Below are 21,768 nucleotides of genomic sequence, written 5' to 3' on the forward strand. Positions count from 1 at the left end.
AAGAAGATAAGGATTTTTGCTCACGTGAGTATAGGGTAATATCAACAGCAGCAAAATGGTGTAACAGTAGTACGATTCGTTATGAATAGGAAAGTAGGACAGAGAGCATGTTACTGTGTAAAGTAGAGTGATAGGATTGTTCTTATCAGAATCGACAGCAAACCAACACCGACAACGATAGTTCAGGTATACAGACCGACGTCGCAAACTGAAGATGAAGAGATGAAGAAAGTATCTGAGGACACTGAAAGCGTAATAAAGTACGTAAAGGAAGATGAAAATCTAAGAGTCATAGCGGGCTGCAATGCAGTTCTAGGGGAAGGAGTAGTAGAAAAAGTTACAGGAGACTGTGGGCTTAGGACGAGAAATGAGAGAGACAAGAAAGACTAATTGAGATCTGTAATAAATTTCATGTAGTAACAACGAATACTCTGTTCAAGAATCACAAGAGGAGGAGGTATCTTGGAAAAGGCAGGGCGATGCGGCAATCATATAAAACCAGATAACAATATGGTAGTGAAGAAGAGTAGGCTACAGTTTAGAAAATTAGTCAGGAAGAATCAATACCCAAAGAAACGGGATACGGCAGTACTAAGGAATGACGAGATACGCCTGGAGTTCTCGAAGGCTATAGATATGGCAATAAGCAATAGCTCAGTAGGCAGTACAAGGAAGAGGGATGGACACCTCTAAAAAGGGCAATCACGCAAGTTTGAAAGAAAAACATAGGTATAAAGAAGGTAACTGTGAAGGAAGCCTGGGTACTTGAGTTGATCGATGAAAGAAGGAAGTACAAAAATGTTCAGGGAAATTCAGGAATACAGAAATACAAGTCGCTGAGGAATGAAATAAATAGGAAGTGCAGGGAAGCTAAGACGAAATAGCTGCATGAAAAATCTAAAGAAATCGGAAAATAAATGATTGTCGGGGGAACTGACTCAGCATATAGAAAAGTCAAAACAACCTTCGGTGAAATTAATAGCGAGGGTGGTAACGTTACCAGTGCGACGGGAATTACACTATTACATGTAAAGGATGGAGTGGATAGTTGCAAAGAGTACATTGAAGGCCTCTATGGGGGGGGGGGGGGGGAGATATGTCTGATGTGATACAAGAAAAAACAGGTGACGATTTAGAAGAGACAGGGGATCTAGTTTTAGAATTAGAATTTGAGAGAGCTTTGGAGAACTTAAGGTCAAATAAGGCAGAAGGGACAGATAACATAGCATAAGAATTTTTAAAACCATTGGGGGAAGTGTCAACAAAACAACTCTTCACGTTGGTGTGTAGAATGTATGAGTCTGGCGGTATACCATCAGACTTTCGGAAAAATATCATCCACACAGTTCCGAAGACTGCAAGAGCTGATAAGTGCGAGAATGATCGCACAGTCAGCTTAACAGCTGATGCATCCAAGTTGCTGAGAAGAATATACAGAGAAATGGAAAAGAAAATTGAGGGTGTGTTAGAGGATGATCAGTTTGGCTTTTGGAAAGGTAAAGGCACCAAAGAGGCAATTCTGACGTTGCGGTTGATAATGGAAGAAAGACTGAAGAAAAATCAAGACACGTCTATAGGATTTGTCTACCTGGAAAAAAGTTCGAGAATGTGCAATGCTGCAAGATGTTCGAAATTCTGAGAAAAATAGGGGTAAGTTATAGGGGAAACTGGTAATATACAATATGTACAAGAGCCACGAAGGATTAATAAGAGTGGACGACCAAAGAACGAAGTGCTCGGATTAAAAAGGTTGTAAGCCAAGATGCAGTCTTTCGCCCCTAGTGTTCAATCTGAACATCGAAGATGCAATGATGAAAATAAAAGAAGTTTTCAGGAGTGGAATTAACATTCAAGGTGAAAGGATATAGTGATACAATTCAGTGATGACATTTCTACCCTGAGTGAATACGAAGAAGAAGTACATGTTCTGCTGATTGGAATGAACAGTCTAATGAGTACAGAATATGGACTGAGAGTAAACTGAAGAAAGACAAAAGTAATGAGAAGTAGCAGAAATGAGAGCAGTGAGAAACTTAACATCAGGGATGATGGTCATGAAGAAGATGAATTCAAGGAATTTTACTACCTAGGCATCAAAAAACCAATGACAAACGGAGCAAGAAGTAAGTCAAAAGGAGACTAGCACCGGAAAAATGGCATTCCTGGCCGAGAGAAACCTACTGGTATCAAACGTCGGCCTTAATTTGAGGGAGAAATTTCTGAGAATGTACGTATGGAGCACAGCATGTTACGGTAATGAAACATCGACTGTAGAATAACCGGAACAGAAGAGAATCGAAGCATTTAAGATGTGGTGCTACAGACTAATGAAAATTAGGTGCGCTGGTGTAACGTAGCTATAACAAATATTGCTATGTTAATCTGTGAAAATGGACTCGATAAGCATCCTGAGCTATTAGTAAACGAAATCTAACCTGCATAACACAATGTGCTTGTTTTATGAGTATCAGTTTCACTGTCATGTAAGCCCTCAACAGATCGCTACATGAAAAACTTAGAACAGCTATCTGACTGCGTATTTGAATATGAAAAACAACAGGAACAAATGAACCTGTAACAATGAATATCTAAGCTATCTGACTCCGTCTTGAATAAGAATTTTCAAGTGATTCTGAATCTGGCTTGTGCAACGGAATTTACTGGATTAGAGTACATTACATGTTGTGGTGTGTCAGTGTCTCTGTTTAGGTCCGCCGCTCGTGGTCTCGCGGTAGCGTTCTCGCTTCCCGAGCACGGGGTCCCGGGTTCGATTCCCTGCCTCGAGATTACTGGGTGTTTGTGTTGTCCTCATCATTTCATCATCATCCAGGAAAGTGGCGAAATTGGACTGAGCAAAGGTTGGGAAATTGTACGGGCGCTGATAACCACGCAGTTGAGCGCCCCACAAACCAAACATCATCATCATCAGTGTCTCTGTTTTGGTCCTACGTTTTGCACTCACCTCTTTAGATTGCTGCCTTTTCCATTTGATTTACATCAATTCGCTGCAGCATGCAGCAGCAACGGCTAAAGCTTATTGTTACTAAGAATTAATTTAATAAAAAAAGGACTTTTCTTGCGTCCTGTTAACTACTAAAAAAAAACTTGTGAGAAGGAATTTCATAAATTAAGTCTATTTAACACTGCAGAATCATCATGACCAGTAGTCGACAAAAACAATAACAATTACATAGGTATCAATAATGGCTGAGTGCCAGATTAACAGATTATTTCAATTTCAAAGCTACATTAACATTTAATAGCCACAGCATTTATTTATTAATTAGATGTGTAGAGTAATTATTATTATTTGGAGAATAAGGAGGTTTCTTTAACTGACAAGCGAAAGCTGGGATTATTGCAAACTCGGACTGACTGCTAATAGACGAACGAACAATTTCGTAATATCTTATAGTCTATAAAATATGGACGTCTCTCTAGCTCTCTGCGTCTCGGCACCCCTCTTTAGGTCGACGCTCCCAGGACTCCACTTTGTTGACTCAGACTTCCTACATTATCCATTTTGTATTTTTCTTTCGTCATTGCGTGTCTTTCCGTTCTTCAGCCAATCTGACCGCAAAATTTCCCCTACCGCTGCTCCCCGAGTGTGCTCACCCTCCCTCGGGATGAGCCACTGCCGCTCCAGCCCTCTGGCGGTCGATGTTAGAACTCCTCCGGAAATAGTCCCCGAGGCGCCCCTGGCGGAGACTTTGCTAACTGAGTTAGCGGGCGCGCTAGTTATCGCGTGCTTCCCATCGCTGTGGCCGCCAACGCCCCGTATTCAATTTGTGTCCCGCCTTCCGCAGGACTACCAAACGAACTGCAAAGCGCATTTCCCCGGAGTACGCTTTCCTAGTCTGTCCCATTCACGAAGTAGACATCTTCAGGTATAATTCTTCGGTATACTGTAGATAAATCACGAAATGTTTACAGCTGTCATGACCAAAATTGTTTTGGTGACAGAATTAAACAAAAAGGTTAAGGGAATTTTAAAAAATACCGCAGTGAAGGTATTTTGTTTACTTCGTAGGTCTTTTTTTCTTGTTTCCGTAGCAATTTGATAGAGGGCCCTTGTCAACTGTATCTCTGATAAATGACACATGCATAATTTCCTTGAAAGTTCTCCAAATGTGACAGTTTTTAGACAATGTTAAAAAATTACTGCTTTAAATAAGCTATGCGTGTCTAAGGACCTAAAAAATATTGACGTGGAATTAATAATGAAATTCTTATTTTTTAAGGTGAAAAGCAAACTAGCTACAATTGTCCTACTTTTATTTCTTTCACTGCAAACCAGTTGTCGATTTATTAGGCCATCATCAGTAACAACTGACTAAAAATATTTCAAAAGTGCACAATGTCTGACCATAACAGTGGGCACGAAAAATCATATCGAGAGCTCTTTACTGGCAAATTGACTGGTATTATGCAATCAACCACATCACGATAAATTTTCTTTCACGAATTAGTAGTTAATTATTTTCTTACTTAGGAACGACCTAACGAGTTGAAAATACGATTGCAGCAAACTAAGTACCTGTAGTTTAAGCAGAATTTGTGTGCATTCAACCCCTGGATATGAAATTGTTCTTCTACAGAGCGACGGGAGACATCTTCGTTACCTGCTTAAAATTTCGTGTAGCATATGGATGAAATGTACATCTAATTTACAGTTGGAGGAAGTACGTGATGTACGATGGTTTAGGGCTTTTGAAGGTGACCACGAAACAACCGCCGAGCAGTACGTCGGAGGGAACGCTCACACTGGATTAGATCGACAAGAAAAACAAATTCTGCCTAGGATGGTCGATAGTTGGAAAATGTATGTGCCCTGCGGCATACATGCTTTGGTTTTTCAAGAACTTCAGGAGACATATCTCACGTGACATGCAAAACAAGATGCAGACGTGGAACTGTGTAGTATCAGAACACAGCACCAACTTCCTACGGCAATCCTTGTGGCTACTTTTAGTTTCCAAAATTAAATAATGATGACAGGAAAATATTTCAAACATTCAAGTGTGTGTGAATTGCTAAGGGACCAAACTGTTGAGGTCATCGGTCCCAGGACTTACATATTATTTAAACTAACTTATGCTAAGAACAACACACACACCCATGCCCGAGGGAGGAATCGAACCTAAGGTGGGAGGGGCGGCGTCATCCGTGACATGGCGCCTCTAACCATGCGGCCACACCGTGTCGCAGTAAAATATTTGCTTGACATCACAACCATAATTTTTCATGCAGAGTATTCTCTTCAAATTCTATACGTTGTTCTGTAACATAGACCGTAAACATATTGTTAGGAAACATGACAGTGGTAGGAGATTACCGTGCTAAATTTAATCAGGTTAATCAGTTTTGCATTTCGCGGTAACCGTGTACGTCGCCCCTTCAGAAAATACAGTCCTGATATACTGGTTATTGCAAAGGGAATGCTAGACCTTTCAGGAAATACTGAATTCAACAATTTAGAGTCAAAAGTTCATATGGGTATGCATTTAAATCCCAGTGGGTGCGAAGCTACAAGACGCGCACACGTCAGATGCGCACATGTCTCAAAGAGTCGACTAGCACTCGAGGTTCTGATGCCATAATCGAAAGAGGCCACTGTTTCCAGTGTAAGCTGCAATGCAAATATTTAAAACAGCAACGCACATCCTCAAATATCTTGAAGTGCCGGCATGGCATTTGGTGGCGGGTTTTCTACTGGAAATTTTCTTGACGCGTACTGCTTCAAAAGTATGTGGACAGATTTCGAAGACTGATAATGTTCTCAAACACTTTCCTAACGTGCAAATGAGCAGAATGTAGATCACGCAGATGCCATTTTGCAGCCAACTACATGTAGCGCTAGGATAATGACAAGGAAAATTCGACACTAACAGGTGGTCCACACGAAAGCAGTAGGCCTACTTCTCCACAGTGGGAACAAATTTCCTTCTGTACCGATTGCTTCTGCAGTTAACGTGAAGGACACATACGAGAGTTTTAAACTGCTATTCGCACATATCCAACATGATAAATACAAATAGCATAAATGTGAAGATCCTCGAGCTTATTGCAGTTCTGCTCCGCTTCCAGCTAGGGTACACAAAATACTACTGTTTTATATTGGTTCTGCGCCCGCTGCAGGACATGATAATTTCTTTACGGTAACCCGATACCAAACTCCCAGTCCCATAGAGGGGTGTGGATTCTACCACTCTCTGGTGGTTAACATAATAATAGATGAAACAAAATACCGAAACCTCACCCCGAGTGTGGGAACTCATGAAACATTTTGTGTGGGAAGATCAGTGGATTAAAGTCAGACAGAACAAGCGGCAGTCATGCAGTAAGAAATGTTAAATGGGTGGTGCAGACGTAAAGAAATGGGGTCGATCGAATGTGATAGGAACTTTATCGTGAGTCCGACTCCGTGCCCTTATGAGTAATTTTTAACTCTCTCTTATTTTAAGCACTAGCCAAAATACAGTTTACTGTATACTAATTAATTTATGCTCCTTATGTGGGTATTTTGTTTTAGTAATCTTTACAAAATGACAATCACGCAGCCCCTTGTATTGTTATTACCTTTACATGATGAGATAGAGACGATACCAGGCATAAAAGCCGATATTTCAATAATTTCGTCATTCTGGAATTTCAGCTAGTAACTGTAGTATCATTTGGACAACTTCAGTGGTATAAGGTACCCGGAAGATTTAAGAGATTCGAAGTAAGGCAACTAGGTGGAGGAAATATATAAGCCTACTAACAGTATGTGAATCGTATGAAAGGAATAAACCAAAATGTAAACCAGCGATGTAGTTTGTCCTCATTGCTTTTTGAACAGTGTTGAAAGCATAAGCTTGAGAATAAGAAAATAAAACAAGAAAGAAACAAAAAGAGGAATAACGGGAAGCAAGAAAGCTTTCTTTAGCTAAGTAAGGCCATGAATAATTGAATGAGATAAAGTTACTTACTTAATATGGTTATCTCTCTGAAAACCTACCCTCCTGTGAGTCTGAATGAGGTCGTATAGTACATTCCTAGCAGTAAAAATTCTTTACGTTATAGTTTTTTAAACTTTTAATTATAATAATGCAATAATAAAGATATTAATTTATGCCATGTTATATAACAATAAGTACATTCAAATATTGTAACCAAACAGAGAAAATAAGTACGAAATTAAAATTAGTACGGAAACAAAAAATTAAAATGAATGTACTTGCCTTTAATGAAGTTTTATCTTGCCTCCCTTCGGTTTACTGGTACTTCGGTGTGTCTTCGTAGTTTGCCTGCACCGAGTGTGGAAAATAACCTACACTTACGGAGACTTGTGCATTTTTTGCAAATATTATTTTCACACAGACTGTGTTATTCTATGTTCTGTGTAGCTCTCCCGTTAGTGTGTGGCACTGTTTCCATACATACCGTATTTGGCTCTACTTATGTAACGTTAAACATTTAATATTGTAATTAAAATTAAGTATCCACTTTTTCTCGACAGTACGTAATTTCATCAGAATTTTTTGAAGAGGAACTCACTATCCTGTTATTAGACACTATGTGTTTATATTATTTAAAATTCGTTTATTTTGCCGCCTCAGTTGCACATTTATTTTTATGGTACAGCTAGTTCCGATCACCTTCAGATCTGTGTAGTTGCGTAAGTAACCAGTCATGTCCATATGGAAGTACACATTTCTCAATACAGTACTCTGAATTTATTTCGATCTGCTTGTGAACAGAGCACGAGACTTCCTTTATAGAAATATAGTTCTTTCGCAGAATCCATCCAACAAATCCGGTTTCTATTCGCTTTCCCTATTACTAATTTCACGTGCTCTTCTAATTTCACGTCGCTTTGTACTATTAACCGATGTAGAAATCTTTAGAAATTTACCACTAACTGTTTCTTTTATAGGCACTATCATTACGCTACATGTATCTACATTTAAAGAAAACTGCCATTCATTGCATCTAAGACACTCCATCTTGGTATTCCTCGCGATCTACATGAGGCGATGATTTCCTAGAGCCAACAGCATCCCCAGCGAGTGATATGTGTTACTGACAGTCTGATATATAGTTTAAGTATATTAATGGAATTATGGCTCTTACAACGTTTTCCTGTGGCACACCAGATATTACTTTCACTGTGGTGAAACTTCTGTCAGGTATAAAATATTGTATTTCATCAGACAGAAATTCTTCAAATCCATTGCTTAACTTGTGACGATACTGCGTACGATCATGTCTCGATTGTCAGTAGACAAAATGATACAGTGTAACGGTAACATCACAGATGTATCAAGCAATAAAACGTGAGAGAAGAAACAGAAAACATCAGAAATGTAGTGCAGTTAGAAGAAGATAAGAATCAAACAATTTCCTAAATTTTAAGTTGAATTAATTTTGAACAGAGAAGGTGACTGACGAAGTCAGACAGTCCTACACCAGTGTAATTAAAAGTAATGCGAAATTGACCACTAGATGTCACGAGAGGCAAACCAGCTAGTGAAAAGGAGACTGGGAGTATTGAGTAATGGTAGAGAGGCGGTAACAGCCAGGAGAGCTCAGGGACTTCGAACGTGGTTAGTCTGGGTGTCACGTGAGTTGGAAATCCATCAGAAACTTTTCAACCCCTCTCATGCTGCCCAAGTAGACTGTTGGTCACGTGATCTCAAGTGGAAACGCTACCGAAAAACCACAGCTAAATCATGAGCCTCATACTCGTGTACTGACCACTGCCGGTGATTGTAGAAAAACGCTTGAAATCGCTGAATGAAATCACCCGTGAGTTCCAAAGTGCTACCAGCAATCCACCTAGCGCAATAGCTGTGCGTAGGGAGTGAAAACAATTGGGTACATTGGTCGAGCAGCTCCTCATAAACTGCAAGTTTCTGTAGTCAATGCTCAGTGGCAGTCGAGATGGCGGAAGGATGACGCCACTGGAGAACGGATGAATGTAAAAGTGTGACTTGGAGTGATGAATCTCACTATACGTTGTGGCAGTCCGATGGAAGGGTTTGGGTTTGGCGCATGCCTTGAGAACGTTACCTGCCATCATGTGTAGTGCCAAAAGTGAAGTAGAGAGGATGTGATGTTACGCTATGGGCAGGATGTGGCTTCCTTATTGAGCTTAAGAAACGTTTAAGTCTGGAAGGATATGAATATGTTTTACTACATATCGTAATGAGTACATTAGAGGACCAGTTTGCAGATGATGATTGTTTGTATCATCGTGACCATGCACAATCACAAAGAATCATCTGTGAGGCAAGACCATTCGTGAAATGGACTGGTCTGTGGAATACCTTTGCGATAAGACAGGAAATTGACCTCACTCCAAGCCCCGCCGTCTAACATTACTAGCTTCTCTGGTTTCAGGATACCTCATTAGGCGAAAGTGTCCCCAGCAGAGTTCAAGCAGTCACAAAGGCGAAGGGCGCTTTGCCCCCACCCCCCCACCCCCTCTCACTGCCCCTTCCCCACCACATAATGTCCAGTAGCAGGTGTCCGGATTCTTTTGATCAAAGAATTTATATGCAAACAGTGCAACATAATAACGATACACTTTCTACATGTTGTACAATTTTTCTCAGATTTAACATTGACTGAGAATGTATTACGTTTCTGGCTGTAGCTTAAATGTATCTTCCATTCGTAAGCAGAGTGCTAGTGCGCAGAGCTGTGAAATTTCCTGACGTATCAAAACTTCGTGTCGGACCGCGAAGCGAACTCGGAACTTAGTCTTTCGTGAGCATCTCTGTTACGGGCCAACGACGACGGGATTATAACCTTTTAATATCTTGTGATCGGGACTGGTTTCCGTTAAAATTTTACTGTTCAGTCTGTCGCTCTCTATGAAAGAGATATGTATCGTAGGCATTGCTGAAGTTAGTGATTACCCTACGGCACATGTCTTCCGCAATTTCGCTGCAAGCTTGAAGAATAAGTCTTTTGAGCTCCATTAAATCACGTGGACGTTTCGGGAAAAATTTTTTTCTTTGGATGCCCCCAAAGAAAAAAGTCACATGGATTGAGGTCTGGACTATTGGGGTCCAATTTTGTCCGTCATTGAAGCGACCTGTAAACCTGAGTGAAATGATCCGCATGTCGAAATGCACGTGTAAAAACTCCAACACAGTGTTTGCTGTATGTGGCCTTGCTCCATCTTGCATGAACCACTGCGTGTTGAATTGTAAGGCAGTAGCAAGAAGCTGTGAAATTTAATGGAGCGCGGGATTAGCCGAGCGGTCTCAGGCGCTGCAGTCGTGGACTGTGCTCCTGGTCCCGGCGGAGGTTCGAGTCCTCCCTCGGGCATGGGTGTGTGTGTTTGTTCTTAGGATAATTTAGTTTAAGTACTGTACTAGTTTAAGTACTGTGACTTTAGCAGTTAAGTCCTATAAGATTTCACACACATTTGAACATTTTTTTTTCTTTCGAACTTGTATGTAATTATAATACTGGTTGGAGCTTTTGCTCTTGGAAGTATATAATTCTAAATACAAGATGTAGTAATTATATGAGACCATACTGACGGAAGAAATTAAAGCTTATTACGTGCGTCTTACTTTTTGCTTCCAAGATATCGCTTTTGTAACACCCTGTAACACACGGCAGGGAGAAAAGGAGATCCGCATCGAACAAATTGAAAGAGTGCTGACTTATCAATCAGGTAGTCATCGTATATTTTTCTGGAGATGGAAGTCTTAAAACGAGTTATCGTTTCCACAAGACCGCTCTGTCGACCCACGTGCCTCAGTACGATAGGGAGGGGTGGGTTGGGGAGCGGACAGGGAGATAGGAGCGAGGCACGCACGCACGCCGTTGGCGAGCGGTCTTGCCAGTAATTGAGGCCCGGCCGGCCGCTAAATCTGGACGAGTAATGGAATTAGGCGGCGCTCGTCGTCGCCTATTAACACGGCACGCGCTGCGCGGCCGCCGGCCACCAGGGGCGGCGCCGGGACCGGACGGGCCGCGCAAATTAGTTGTAAGAGGTGGGCGGCGGCAGCGGCGGTGGCTTTAATAAGTGATTGAGAGGCGGGAGGCGGCGCCGCGTGCGGCTGACACCCGCGGCGGCCCGCTAATTGGATCGGTCAGCGGCAGCGCGCCCTGCCCTGTCCTCCCACTGTCCCCCGGCTCCCGTGACAGGTAACTACGTCTCCACGGTGAGCCGCCAGCAGTACGTCTGCGTAACAGCTCTTACTGAAATGGAAATAAAAGACTGCACGTCTGATTTCGAAAATACACTGTCAAGGCAGCTTGTCATTATCATCGCCCCCATTTATTTAATTTTATTTATTTTGACAGAGCACAGTGTAGAAAGAACACTCCATGGATTGGCTGCACGTAAACCTTGGTCAGCAGGCTGATTGTGCGTACAGAGGGAACCTAGAAAACATACTTACATACTGCGACCGTCTACACACACACACACACACACACACACACACACACACACACAGACAGAGAGAGAGAGAGAGAGAGAGAGACAGAGAGAGAGAGAGAGAGAGAGAGAGAGAGAGAACTACAAAATACAATCAGTGAATTCCATAGTTCTAAGAGAGTTTCTGTTGTTCAAAGATTGATATTCTTATCCATGTTACCAGTGAGTTTAACACGCATGTAAGAACACGACAACCAATATAAATCAGTGTTAGTGTTCATATACTCAATGACAACTGTTTTAATACCATTAGCTTTTTCCAAAACGCAGGCTACACGAGTCGCCTAAGTGTACGTTTACACTGCCTGCGATGCGACGCGACGCGACGCGATGCGAAGCATAATGGCCAAAGCGATTCAATACGGTGGAGCGTTCACATTGCACACGATACAGCAGTTGAGCAGTCTCGGCACGATGTCGTGTTTCCTCGACCCAGTAAATTCTCTTTTATTAGAAAACAGTGCTCTGAGAATTCAACGCAGTCGTGAATGGGTGCATGAAACCAACAAGGAGAGGAGGGCTTTAGGAGAATTTCATCATTTGTACAGTGACTTGAGAAAAGATGAGGATAAATTTTGGAGTTATCCAGAATGAGTACAGAGACATTTGATTATATATTGCCGTCTGTTTCAAATAGATTACAGAAGCAAAACACAAATTTCAGAATGGCTATTACCCCTGAAAAAGTTATGATCACCATTAGGTAAGTACAATATTAAGTTTACAGCAATCATTTTATTATGAAAAATTTACAAATTGTGATAGATTCAAACTTTCTTTTAATATATTTTGACATAGTTGACAATGAGAAGTAAAATACATCACAGTTCACTCACTTAAGTATCAAAGTTTTCAGAATTTTGGTGGCTTGAAATAACAATGTCATCAGGTTCATTTTCAGAAATGACTATTTCATTCTGCGGATTTCCAGCAATTACGATTTCAACTGGATTTTCAGGTGCATAGGGTGACATCAACGAATGTGCAGTGGAAGTGGTTGATTGTTTCAATTCTTCCAAAAGAACCTGCTCAATTTTTATCCTGGCTCTCAACTGAGCTGCTGGTGATAGTTTTCGCATTGCTGGCAGCAAACTCACTACAAAATGATAGCTGTCATCTTGCGTTTCTGATTTCGACATTTGTTGCTCAATTAGCTTCAACTTTTGCTTCTCTATATTTAGCAACTCAGAGTTTGTCGATTTCTTGGATCTCTTGTTTTTTTTTGTGTGTAGGGTGGGTGAGGGAGGAGGCATCGAAACGCTACCCTCTAAACTTACAGTCTTGAAGACCTGGCTTGGTTGGTTTCATCAGGTGAAACACTCTGTTTCTCTGTAAGAGCTGGTGAGAATGGAACGTCGTCGTGTGCGTCGTCGTGTTGCGATGCTGTTCTTTTACTGTGATGAACATTAGTCTTGGTCTTCCGTGGCGTCATTATATCAGTCAGGAAGGTCATTAGCTCGTACCACGGCCAATTGGATTGGAAATGCGGCATGCCACCTTCGTCTCCTGAACGTTGAGCACGAGTTTTTTTGAGTTCAGAGCGGAAAGTGTCACGTAGGTTCTTCCATTTATTCTTCAGTACCTCACCTGAAAATATAGACGTGAAATTCCAAAATGACAGAGCAAACAGTAGTGCTTCAAGAAGAGCGAGGAGTGTCAGAGAGGCCTTCAAAAACTATGTCAACAGTCATTAACTCAAATATATTTCATGTCGAAATTATCAAATACTGTAACTATTGTGAACGTCATTTCATTATAAAAATACTGTAATAGTATCTATACACAATTAAAATTAGAAAATAAACGAAGTTGTTTGTATTACTTATTTCTTGGAGTCTTGTAGCTATTTATTTTACTTTTTTGTACTTACTGTCTGTTCCACAATCTTCAGCTATTTCATTCCATGTTTGACGAACAAAATCCCTATTGTGGTAATATTTATTTTTCTGCTCCCACAACACGGAGCGTTCACGCACACTGTTAATTAGTCTTTCGATGTCCATTGCAAGCAAGCAATTACTTCAGACGCAAGCGCAAACAAGCAATCGCTCCAAACACTCGCGCGAAACGCAAACTCGGTTGCGACTACAGCGGAGTCATCGCGTCGCACCGCATCACATCGCTCGGCCCAGCCTGCAGTCTAAACACGCACCGCTCTGCTGCCACTGTTAAACCAAGCCTGCCCATTGTCACGCGATTTCAGCGCTTCATCGCTCCGCTCGGCTCGGCATCGCATCGCATCGCATCGCGGGCAGTGTAAATTTAGCCTAACTGCCTACGGGCTCTGAATAGGAAAGAGTGATAACGGCCGACATCCCGGAAAAATAAAGCAATTGTGTTCCAGTCATCGTTTGGATTTTTAGCTGCTCTTATTTTCGTACTTTCTAAGAAAAACTGGAGAGAACTTCCGGCTTATGCAAGACACCTGTTATTAGCTTTGTTGTTACCCAAACATGTGTCTACACTTTATGTGATACCTTCAGTGGGATTTTTGTTTATTTTCTTTCTGACGTGACACCAACTATGCGCTCCACACCACGTCTTTTTTCTATGCTGTGGCCTTGCTTGCCTTGTTCATAACGTGTCAAAATATTTCATACCCTATTTTTGGTTTTTGCTGTCACACCCGCGTTTGATATAATTTATCAGCATAAAGTCTTTACCGCCATTTCACGTGATGTTAGCAGTAGCACTCCGACTTTAGGCCACAAGTAGCTCATCCGACCGCCGTGTCATCCTCAGTGAGGATGCGGATAGGGGGGCCGTGTAGTCAGCACACCGTTCTCCAGGTCGTTAGGATGGTTTTCTTTGACCGGAGCCGCTACTATTCAGTCGAGTAGCTTCTCAGTTGGCATCACGAAGCTGAGTGCACCCCGAAACATGGCAACAGCTCATGGCGGCCCGGATGGTCACCCATCCACGTACCGGCCACGCCCGACAGCGTTCAACTTCGGTGATCTGACGGGAACCGGTGTATCCACTGTGGCAAGGCCGCTGCCCACGTGGTGTTGCATGACGAAAAAACAATGACAAGCTGTAGAATGCATGGTAGAAGAAAAACTACCAGCATACACAACTAGTAGCGTCATATGTAAAAGAAAATAAACAAAAAATCCATTGAAGATAGCATATAAAATGCTGCGGCATGTTTTTGTAAAACCAAAACAAATAAAAGGGCGTCTTATACAGTTTTCCTGTGATTTTTCTGTACTGTTGTTCTGTTGTCACAGGTTGAAGTTTCTACAGTACTGAATAGCGAGGTCTTTTTGCCCGAAGGTTTTTGCAAGGGTGCCCAGTGCTCCGAGATTGCATCTGATAGATATTTCTGCTACAAGGCAGTTATATCAGACATCTGGTTAACGAAAGCATATTCTTCCAGCACCAGATGCAAGAAATTTACAGAAACTTGACGTTCAGCAAGCGCTAGAAGTCCAACATAATAGATTCATGAATTAGCAACATTCTCTCGATGCAGGGCGCTAGAAGGTAGATCAATAGCCGGTTTCAATGAATAATTGTTTTCATAACTCCGCTTTCAATTAACAAGGAGGCAGTAACGACATTCAAGGTTGTTGTGTAAACTCAGATCTAACAGAAGAGCCCTCGCATGACTGAAACATATCTGTCGAACTAATCAATTGGTAACTAATCACGAGTACTGCAAATTTCGTGCATTGATAACAGATTATAACGTTCACATTGCCTTAAAGTATGTTCAGGATCTGTCTTTTGATATGACGATTCCGTTAAAGCTTTTTGGATAAAATAAACGTTATTAACATTCTATACATTTAGTCTTCCTTTCTCCATACTTATTTCTCAACATAATCACATGGCGAGGAACACATTTCTCCCAATGAGAGACCAGTTTATTGATACCATCATTATAGAATGTTTGTTGTTGGAACCACAATCTCGATCCAACCTGCACCGCATCATCACTATAAAAGTGAAGTTCTTGTAGGTGTTTTTTGAGTTCCGGAAGCAGATGAAAATCAGATGGGACCAACTCGGGACTCTGTGGAGGATGATCGACGGCAGAGAACTCAAGCCGTCCTATTGTTACAGATTTCACAGCTCTCGTACGTGGTCTGGCAGTGGCATGCTGAAGGACGGTGTTCGATGCGTGGACGAACTCTTTGAATTAGAAACGTGGTTACAGCACGCTGTTTCTCACGCACCGACTTTGTTACAGTACATACCGCTACGTTACACGCTACAAATCGGAGCACTCTAGCGGCAGAGAGCTGCAAATATGTACAAATGAAGAATAAATATGTAGAATGTAAAAACGTTTGTATTATTTAAAAAGTTTTAAGAGTTTTCACATAAAAAATTTCGGAGGTTTAGAAAGCTGAACGAGGTGTCAAAGTCGTTAAAATATGGACTGATATTTGAGAGTAGTGGTTGCCTAAATGCTGGGTTAGTTCTTTCAACAAGGACGTAGTTCATTCCTTTCCCTATCTTTACCAACAGAACTAATGGTCCGTCTCTGCGAAGGAAATGGCAAAACCTAATTTTCCTCTCTTTTCTTTGTCCCGTCATTTTGAATTAGAATCATCTAGAACCACTTCAGTAATCGAAATTATCTCTTATACTGGTTGTTCCGTATTTATTAGGTTTGTCAAGTGCATACCATTGTTTCGAATTCAAATTTATTTGTTATGGAGGACATGTGAGTCGAGCAATTTGCGTAGAAAGAAGTTATTAACTTGGCAAAGAACATTATACTTCCAAGGGGGCATAACATCCTATGGGAGCAGATGAAGAAAAGAGTTCAAGGAGGTTAGTGTAGAGTTTAACGTTATGTCGACGTCGAGGATATGAGAGGAGGAGTGCTTCTTCAGTTGGACAAAGAACGACAAGAGTTTGAGCACTGGTTTAATAAACCACCAAAGTATTCGCTTGAATTGAATTAAAGAAGCCACGAGAAAAACGTGATTCAGTGTAACCGAATGAATACATGAACCAGCTTCTCCTGGATATGTTCCCGCTGCTTTAACCATTGCACCTTCTTGTTCGGTCTATAGGAGATCGCTGGACGATCGAAAGAATTGCAGAAAGACTTTAACAAGATTTTCACATAATGAAATGAATTGCAGCTCTTTTAAAATGTGGATAATTGCGAGATATACCGAGCGAGGTGGCGCAGTGGTTAGCACACTGGACTCGCATTCGGGAGGACGACGGTTCAATCCCGCGTCCGGTCATCCTGATTTAGGTTTTCCGTGATTTCATTAAATCGCTATAGGCAAATGCCGGGATGGTTCCTTTGAAAGGGCACGGCCGACTTCCTTCCGCGTCCTTCCCTAATCCGATGAGACCGATGACCTCGCTGTTTGGTCTCTTCCCCCAAACAATCCAATCCAAACCAATTTCGAGATAACGCACATAACAAAGAGAGAGAACCGTGCACTGTGTGATTACAAGATTTGTGCCGAATATCTTGAGCACCTCACACTTATAAGAATTTAGGGGGCACTCAAATTTGTAAGGAAAAATGCAGCCATCTGTAAATGAAATCACTCACTAGACGCCAGGGTGACCAGTTGTACTGTTCTAGTGTTTGAAGTATCAAGTGGGCCGGACAACAGACATCGAGATGTGTTACAGGGATGGTAACTGGTCGGTTTGGACATTCAAAAGTCTAATAGAAATATTCGAAGAACTTAAATGGTGGGAAGAAAGACAATCCAGTGCTCTCTAAACCCCCTGGATAGATGTACGGAACTTTTACTCGATCAAGACAGTTTGACAGACTGCCACCACTGTGTCTTGCGTATGGACCACGAGAATTAGATAAGAGAACTTCGAGCGAAAATCGTTCTGGTACCTCTGACAGTGGACTACTTCTACTGAAACCTCTTTGCTTTCCATATTTTGTAAGAGGTAGTAAGCTTTCCGTAATTTTTAAGAGGCAGTATGGAACAAAAAAAAAGTCAAGTAAACAAGCGTTTTAAAATGCGTATTTTAAGAGTGATGAGCTTTCCTTCAGTAGAAGAGATGTGCGTCCCAGTAGCAAAGGTGAACAAATGCTCATAGGTTTCAAGGGACGCACTTCATGGCGCATGTTTACTGCAAGTTTTTTCTTGTGTTGGTTCATAATACGTCTCCCCAAAATACGGAAAGCAAAGAAGTAGAACAGGTACACTGTCAGAGGTATCAGAACGATTTTCGCTTATAGCTTTCGACTGTGTTGTTCCGGACAAGAGTCCCTTACTTCAAATCGATGTAAACCAGAACATTATGACCACCTACCTGGTATGTTCACCTTTAGTATGGATAATAGCGGCGACCCATCGTGGCATGGAAGCAATGAGGCTTTCGTTGATTGCTGGAGGAAGTTGGCACCAACTTTTCCACGTAGATGTCACCTAATTCCCGTATATCCCGGGGAGGGGCCGATGAGCTCTGACGTAACGTTCAGTCACATCCCAGATGTTTTTGATCAGTTTCAGAAATGGCGAGTTGGGGGAGCCCAGCACATTAACTAGTACTCGCCACTGGGTTCTTCGAACCACTCCATCACATTCCTGGCCTTGTGACATGGAGCGCCGGCCGCAGTGGCCGAGCGGTTCTAGGCGCTACAGTCTGGAACCGCGCGACCGCTACAGTCGCAGGTTCGAATCCTGCCTCGGGCATGGATGTGTGTGATGTCCTTAGGTTAGTTAGGTTTAAGTAGTTCTAAGTTCTAGGGGACTGCTGACCACAGCAGTGAAGTCCCACAGTGCTCAGAGCCAAGCCATTTGACATGTAGCGTTGTCTTGTTGAAAAATGCCATTGCCATCGGGAAACTTGATCGTTATGATGGGGTGTACGTGGTCTGCAACCGCCGTCATGGTGCCTTGCGCGAGCTCTACTGGACCCATGGATGCTCACGTGAATGTTCCTCAGAGCAGAATGGATCCGCCGCCATCTTGCCTCCGTACCGCAGCACAGGTGTCAAGGAGCTGTTCTCTTGTAAGACGACGTATTCGCGTTGTACCATCGGAATATTGAAGAAGGTATCGGGATCCATTAGACCATGCAACGCTCTACCATTGCCCCAACGTCCAGTGTCGATGGTCACGTGCCCATTTCATTGGTAGTTACCGATGTCATGATGTTAATCATGATGTTAACATTGACACAAGCATGAGTCGTCGGCTGTGGAGGCCCATCGTTAGAAGTATTCGGGGCACTGTGTGTTCAGATACACTTGTATTCTGCCCAATGTTAAAGTCTGATGTTATTTCCGCCACAGTTCGCCGCCTGTTCTGTTTTACCAGTCTGCCCAGCCTATGACGCCCGACGTCTGTAATGAGGGGTACTCGCCCAATCCCAAATCCTACGTTGTCTGGAATTGGTTTCATCTTAGTTTCGCCTCTTGTTGAAGACCCTCATCACAGCACTCCTCGAATACCCAAGTCGAGCCGTTCCCGAAATGCTCGTGCCTAGCCTCCGGGCCATCACACCATCACAATATTCCCTCGTTCAAACTAAGATAGATCGCGCCCCTTCCCCATTCTACTCTCGGATAGCACGCCCACTGAAACTACATGCACCGTGCGTGTGTCCGACTGGCAGTCATTCCTCGCCAAGTGACGGTGCTATCGCCTGGACGGGTTTATATCTATAATAGATCGGTTGTCATAATTTTCTGGCTAATCAGCTTATTTATCCTTCCCTACTATCCTTGAATGTTTGAAACATCAGCAGGGGAATGATCTTGTACGTAGATACATAGGGTGTAAGCGATTATTGTTTCAACATATCACATTGGTGTAGAGGAAGTCACGACAAACAATTTGATATAGAACATTTGCGGTCCACCATCTCGGAAAACCAGCTCAAACTGGCCTACAAAACCATCTAAGCCACAGCGCATGCGCGTCGCGCGATATTTCTACTATTTTCTCGCTATCTTTGCGCCAACTATTAGTGCTAGAGAAAAAAATGTATAAGACCTTTTTTCGTAGGAAGTTAAATATAATTAAATTTTGTGGTGGGATACGTTTTCGATAGAGGTCATAGTTTTCGAGTTATTGAAGGAAAACTTACAAAAGTGACCTTCAAACGCATATTCATCCGCCTCAGGTCGGGATTTTTAGCATGTTGTTCACGGCGCTCTCACCTAGCACAGTACAAAAGTTTGCTTCTGGACGAATTATTTGCCATATTATAAATTTCTAGGTCATCAGTGACAGAGATATTACGTCACAGGCACAGTTGCGCACTTACAAATTGTAAAATTGACGTTTGTGTAAATTTTTGTTCATCTTCATGAATTTAACAGCATTAAATTAACTCTTAAATCGTTTCGATCGTCTGGCCTTCTTGCTAAGAAACTGGTGTGCTTGTAAAGGTTAAGTTTAGGTAGAATTGTAAACGTAATTAGTTTTTCACATAACGTTTATAAAAGACTTTCTTTCGCTGCTCTCACCATAAATTTTATACTGACAAAGTTAAAGAAATGGACGACTAAACCGGTAGCGTAGCCGGCTGCTATGGGCGAGCGGCTCTAGGCGCTTCAGTCCGGAACCGCGCTGCTGCTGCGGTCGCAGGTTAGAATCCTGTCTCGGACATGGATGTGTGTGATGTCCTTAGGTTAGTTAGGTTTAAGTAGTTCTAAGTTCTAGGGGACTGATGACCACAGATGTTAAGTCCCATAGTGCTCAGAGCCATTTGAACCATTTTTTGAAGTAGTTCTAAGTCTAGGGGACTGATGACCTCAGATGTTAAGTCCTATAGTGCTTAGAGCCATTTAAACCATTTTGAACCGGTTGCGTAATAGTCCAGTCAATGAAGATAAACAAATGTCGAATATGGCAAATAATTCGTGTAGTCACAAATTTATGTACAGTGGTACCATCAACATGCTACAAGTCCTGATTGGTGGGAGCGGCTGTGACGGTGTCTTTGAAGGTCACTTTTGTAAGTTCCTCTTGAATAATACATTAACAGTGGTATCTATAGAAAACGTTTCGTACTACGGAATGAAACTAAATTAAATTTTTACAAGTTAGGTCCCAGTCATTATTTTTCTAGGGCTAATAGTATGCGCAAATAGAGTAGGAGAATATCCAAAAAAAATTGTTGGCATGGTGGTTTAGGACAGTTTCCCGTCTTGATGGACCACAAGTGTCCGGTATCAAATTGCTTGTTTCGGTATCCTCTATGCCACTGTAATACATTGCAAACAGTTACCGTTTACCCCCTGTAGGTATAGATGTATATGGAGGTCCATAAGAGATTGAAGTGAAGAGACCTCGGAGGTATATCCTCCCCCCCCTTTCCAGTAACATCAGATAAGATTTTTCTTCTCGAGACTCCAACGTAAACGGGACTTCAAGCTAGTGTCCAAGAATAAAACCGAAAACTCTCCATCTCGATGCAGACGCTTTCTGCGAAACAGCAGAGTTCATTATCTACTCCTCAATAACCGTCACCTCTGTGAGCCGCCCCACCAGTACGACGCAGTGGTATTTTGTCGCTCTGGGTTGACTGGTGCAGATCTGCCGCCGCCGACCACGGCAGACAAGGCGAGCGAAGCATCCCTCATTAGCCTGGCCGCAACTTAGGCGGTGCGTTCAGAGGATCGGACAGTCACCGGGGGTATGTGTGGCGTAATTACTGGCGGCTGCCTTTGAGCAGCCGCTGGCAGACAATGCGACACTGCCAACTCGCCTAACAAGCCTCCCCAATATGCAAACACAGACGCAGACGAACCGCCCACACCCTGTAGGAATGCCGAGGGGAAGCCCTGCAGAGCAGACGACGAAGGTGCGTCCTCCTCTTCCTCCCAGGTTACTGCCAAGGTTCACCACAACGTCTAGCAAAATCGAGAAGATGCAGATTGCTGGCGAGGCTATTTGTCATTACTGCCTAACATACACTAATGGGCGAAAACATTATGACCACTGATCATTTCATGACTGAATGTCTGCTGGTGACGTTACAGGAATGTGACGCCGTAAGGAAAGTATAGAAGCGAAACAGATATGAGCGGGGAAACATTCTAACGGATCGCACATTGGGAAAGCCACTAAGACGAGCGAAACTGACAAAGAACAGATTGTTGTTACTATACTGTATCTCCCACGGGGAGATGCTTGATAAGAAGTACTAAGACACAAGTAAACAAGACCAAGGGTTTATTACAACCACACTAACAGGCATACTCCTGGAATACACAGTGGATAAACGTAGTTGGGCGTAAAGACTATACCACTGATAATCCCTAACGACGGGAGTTGAGGGTTCGGCGTAGTTGGCCAACAATTACTTCTCTGTATATCGCTGAAAAGTCGAGGTCTCGCTGTGGTGGCTTGCGACCGTGCTCT

The 21,768-nt window shown here is 42.4% G+C and overlaps 1 protein-coding gene and 1 pseudogene across 1 annotated transcript in view; one reads left to right on the forward strand and one right to left on the reverse strand.

Moving 5' to 3' along the window:
- The window catches only part of LOC126182661 (midnolin homolog), a 780,673-nt gene that overhangs the window by 556,186 nt on the left and 202,719 nt on the right, over window positions 1–21,768 (forward strand). The gene's annotated exons all lie outside the window — the stretch shown is intronic.
- On the reverse strand, window positions 14,328–14,445 carry LOC126100325 (5S ribosomal RNA; annotated as a pseudogene).

Source organism: Schistocerca cancellata, chromosome 1, assembly GCF_023864275.1.
Source record: "Schistocerca cancellata isolate TAMUIC-IGC-003103 chromosome 1, iqSchCanc2.1, whole genome shotgun sequence".
Lineage (NCBI taxonomy): Eukaryota > Metazoa > Arthropoda > Insecta > Orthoptera > Acrididae > Schistocerca > Schistocerca cancellata.